Source organism: Stegodyphus dumicola, chromosome 5, assembly GCF_044657685.1.
Source record: "Stegodyphus dumicola isolate Sdum_Otavi_A_Nest chromosome 5, ASM4465768v1".
NCBI lineage: Eukaryota > Metazoa > Arthropoda > Arachnida > Araneae > Eresidae > Stegodyphus > Stegodyphus dumicola.
In genome coordinates this window covers 31,945,601-31,950,730 of record NC_140772.1, presented here as the reverse complement: position 1 = coordinate 31,950,730, position 5,130 = coordinate 31,945,601, and the positions used below count along the sequence as shown (strand labels likewise).

The 5,130-nt window shown below is 39.8% G+C and overlaps 1 non-coding gene across 1 annotated transcript; it reads right to left on the bottom strand.

Moving 5' to 3' along the window:
* Positions 1-369: 369 nt before the first annotated feature.
* On the bottom strand, positions 370-442 carry TRNAP-CGG (transfer RNA proline (anticodon CGG)). The gene has a single exon. It is a non-coding gene; the product is annotated as a tRNA-Pro (tRNA).
* Between the last annotated feature and the right edge of the window lie 4,688 nt (positions 443-5,130).

Genomic DNA, 5,130 nt, shown 5'->3' with positions numbered 1-5,130 from the left:
TTATTTTCGAGACTTGAAATATCTGAAAATGAAGGTAAGTTGTTTACAGTATTTCCTGCTAATTATACTGTAGAGACATTAGGATTTTTGATAGCAGGGAGATGAAAAATGAGCAATGCGCTCGCCAGGACTCGAACCACGGACCTCTGGAATACGCGCCGAGCGAGCTGACCATTACACCACGAAGGCATGCTAAGAAAGCGGGTGAACTACCTAATATACTCCACCTTTTAAAGGGCGACTGGGGATTAGGGAACCCAATCGCCAAATGCTGGTGGTGAAGAATCATCATCCACCATATTTATTAGTTCGGGTGCCACTATAGATACATTAGGTTATTTCGAAGCAGGAGAAATGAAAAATGAGCAGTGCCCTCACCGGGACTCGAACCACGGACCTCTCGAATCCGCGCCGAGTGTGCTGACCATTACACCACGAAGGCATGTTAAGAAGGCGGAAGAAATACCTTATAATACTGTTATGGGCTATTCCTCTTGTTCCGCCTTAGAAAAGACATTTATTCTTATATTTATGCTTTTGGAAGCATGAGTTGTTGAACTTTTCAAGGACAGTCTTTTCTCAATATGATTTATGTACACTATTAATACCAGAACTCAGTTATCTCAGAAAGTCCTCTCAAGTGTTTGATGGGAAAAAAAAAAAAAAAAAAAAAGAGAGAGAGGGGCGAGAGAACCTTGTACCACTCCCCGGGGTGTTCTCCCTCAAAATTGGGGTGGAAAGTTTAACAGTTAGCTAGGTTCAGCAATACCTCAATTACCTGTGGTACTACGGAGGTGCTGGCCTAGCTTCTACCTGTACCTGTTTTTTCAACTGCCCTTATGGTATCGAACCATACAGGTATAATACCAGACAAGACATCCAAAAAATAAATCGAGAACTGATTATATTTTAAATAAGAAATTCAAAAACATTTATCTTTCAATCTAGACTTGCATAATTATACAGTAACCCTTACGTAACTACCTCGTTTCAGTAAATAGTTTAATTTGAGAGCCTGTTCGTAAGAGGAGCTGCTGCATTTCTCGTTCTTTCTTGAAGATGCACGCTGTAATGATTTCTTTAAAGATAAGAAAGTTAGATGCAGAAGATCATTACAAAAGATACAGGACTGGAAGAAAAAAAAAAATCCCATAACAAATCCCTTCTGCCGTCGGTAATTAGGTTACAGTGAAACGTGGGCGCTTACTGGCTGTAATGAGCGACCCAATTAGGAACGTCGAGCCGCGTCACGTGGCCTTCCGTGTAACGATAACGTCTAGAGTTGTTATTAGGTGCCGGTAATCCTTTAAAGTTGTCGCAAATTAAGCTTTTTATCCGATATGGAGCGAAATAACAAGTAGCCGCACGAGTGCATTTTGCGCAACGCCTTTCACCAACGCAGAACACGTAGCACTGGTGAAATTTACCTCTTTAGGGAGAACGATTGTTCGCGATAGGCATTCGGTGTGACTGAAAAGTGATGATTGCCTCACACTTTTTGGAATAATTATGAGCAAGAAGGCCTGGCACACCTAAGTGTATTAGTACAAAGTAATGATTCGAATTCAAAAGTAAAACATCTACTCTTGATTGGCTGGCTTAGGTTATGGCTCAGGATTCCTTTACAGTTGCGCACATATGAGAACTGTTTTCTGAACATAGCTTAAAAGAAAGTCATATATTAAAATGATGTTTTATTGCGACCTCTATTGGTATGCTGATAGGGTACCGGCTGATACAGTCCTCAGTTCGGGTTCAAATAACGGAGAATAATGGTTAAGCAACACAGAAGGAATGGGTGTCTGGGAGCGTACAGTTCTTTTATCGCATGGGTGCGTTTAAATTCTGTCGACACGAAAGTTTTCTCGAAAGGCTGCTGGTAGGAAAAGAGGAACGGAGATCCTCGAACCGTTCCCTGGAGGATTAAGCTGCGTTCACACCGGTCCGTTGGGGCAAAAAGCGTCAACGTGGAAAAAAACGCTTTCCGCGTTCGTCTGTTCACACCGCGTCGCGGCAACTTTCGCTTTAAAAGTTGTTATATGCTCGCACTAGATGACGCTTCATATCGGAAACTTGGGGAAAACATTAGGGAAAAAAAAAGTGTATTCGTACCATCATCAAAGGTAGGAGAAAAAGCAAGGCCCGAACCCGCAATACGAGGCATATTCGGAAACTAAGTACCGTTTTGAAAAAAAATAAAATAAAATAAAATAAAATGAAATAAAATAAATAGTAAAACAATTTTTTCGAATCCAATTTTATTTTTACATGAAAATACATGTCTTAAACTATTTTTCAACATAGTTTCCGCCAATGATCAAACACTTGTCATAGCGGGTGACCAGTTTTTGTATACCACCGTCAAAGAAACTTCCCGCCAGTTTCGATAACCACGACTCCACAGCATTTTTCGTGTCATCGTCAGATCCAAAGCGCTTGCCACCAAGCTCGCGCTTCATGTGCAGGAACAAGTTATAGTCGGACGGCGCCAAGTCCGGGCTGTACGGCGGGTGATCGAACTGCTCCCAATGAAACAGTCGAATTAACGATTGAGTGACACCAGCAGTATGGGGCCGAGCATTGTCATGGAGCATTTTTGGAACCCATCGGGAACACAGTTTGCGATAATTCAAGCGGTCAGACACAATTTCGAACAAAACTGTACGTGAAATTTCTGGAAATGCCTCTGAAAGAGTTGTCATTGTGAAGCGTCTGTTCTCATGAATTGCTTCATCAACTTTCTACCAAATCATCGGTGACAACAGAAGGCCGACCACTCCGAGCCTCGGCGTGGACATTTGTTTGACCTGCATTAAACATTCTTACCCACTTTTTCAACATTCCATCACTTATCGCGTATTCACCGTAAACTTCTGTCACTTGACGATAAATTTCGGCCGGTTTAACATTCCTCGCGTTCAAAAATTTAATCACGGCACGAATCTCACAGTCAGCGGGAGAACTAATTGTCTTAAATATTTTGAACGTGCACAGCAAACTCAAAACACAACATAGAGCAACCAAAATGGCGACAATTGAAAGTCAGTGAACAAGAAAGACTAGTGCGCATGCGCGGGACACCTACCACAGCGCTGCGACGGCGCTAGAATGAAACGGTACTTAGTTTCCGAATACGCTACGTACAAGTCCCTAGCAAAAGCTGAATTTACTACTTGGAGCGTATTACCTCCGCGCTAAGGTGTCTTGCGAGCAAATACCGTTTTAACACTTCACTCTGAAAGTAGCGATAATATTTTCTGTAAATATTCTTTTTTAAAATACCACCACTCCTCGTGACGCTTAAATCCAAAATCTTTAACTCAAGAAGCCAACGTTTTATTCACTAGGCAACAAGAGCCAACTTAAATTGATGTAGATATATTTTAAGAAAAATTAAAAATCTGGTATTTCGAAATCCATCACTATTTTCTCGCAACAGTCTATTGCTTTATATTATTCTGTAAAAATTATCAACCATATATCATTTATGGTTGATTACTAAATTTAATTACTGCTAATAAACTTGAGAAGTTTCCTTTAAATAATTTATAATGCTATTTACTCTATTAGCATATGCATTTTTTATTATTATCTGAAATTTTTATGAAGATTAGTCCATTTAACTTTTTTTTTTTTTTCATCAAGAAGAAAGAATTTTTGAAAGTGAAATTATTTAAAAACCATGGCATAAACTGGACGTTTGAAACGAGATGCCTGAAACTGACGCGTCAAGCGTCAAAAAGTTGAAGTTAAGTCAACTCGCGCGGTCTCCGGCAATTCGACAAATGCCGCCTCTGAACTCGCTTCTGATTGGTTAACGCTTTACGCGTGACCGCGTTGGTGTGAACGCAGCTTTTCACTTTGAAGTTAGGGCAAAATTAGGCAAACTTGTACTTCCATCAATAAAGTGCTAAGCCAACGACAGGCGTAACATTTGCCTCTTGGCCACAATAAAATTTGTAGACTTTATCTGATGTTACTGCCAGACGCATGAGTTAAATAACAATAACAATATATTTTATTTAAAAAAATCACATGGGTCACTATAACTGAGTTTTTGTGGCAAGGAGATAAAGTTACTATACAATTACCTACAATCAGGTCTCTGACCGCGATAAGTGGGACTGAAGTTGAAATCCGCTTTTCTGAATAACATTCTCTAGCACTACTGGCTCAGCAGTCGACTCACAGGATGCGATTTTCAGTATCATCCCCAATCAATATAAGACTACATGAAAAGCTCAGTTTTATGAGAAGTTCCATTTTGATGCAAAAGCAAGACTTTTCTGTGCAATTTACCACGGTTATTTTTCATTGCAGTTTATTGAAATTGGGTCTCCAAATTGGCATAATCGAAGTTGGATCCCAGGTTAACACCCGCTATCATGGCATTGCTTGTTAACTAAACAGTAAGCAACAGCCTCTTTTTATCTTAAATAATGGTGGCCATGCTCACCAGTGGACGATCGGTTAAAGCCGCTGAACACTTTTAGTTCGATCCGGGGTTCGAGTCCCGGCGAACGGGATGGCTGCATGGGCGTTTTCGTGGTTTTCCCCATGTGTAACGTGGATACGAGACAGTTTCCCTTAAAAAGACCTCCACGGGGCATCCCTCCCTTTGCGTGTAGTGCCTGATGGCAGAGCATGTAATAAGAGAAAAAAAAATATGGCCAAAATCTTCTCAGTATATTTTTAGTATTCAGAACTTGCGGTAAGAAAGATTCAATCCTTCTAAGTGTCTGTATAAGTTGCAATTAAGAAACTAATGAAAAATTAAGAAGTTCTTAATCTTACGTTTGTGAATTAACTTTTGCATAAAACCTGCCCTGGGTAATTCACTTTAATTAGCAGAACCTTTGCACAAATCATTTTAATTACAATTTATAATATCTAGAACACCGCCGGGCCGTATGACCGCCGGGCTTTCTATTGTATATTGTGAAAAACAGGATTGTAAAAGATACTTTTTTCAGCAAATGTAAAAATAACTTTTTTTTCCCTCGTAAGAGTAAAAAGTAGATTTTTCAGCGCATTTATCCTAACCTTAAGCTATGATGTTTGATAAATAATGTGCGCTGATACATTTTTGACTTGCGATATTTTAAACTTACGATGGATTTACGTCGAGAC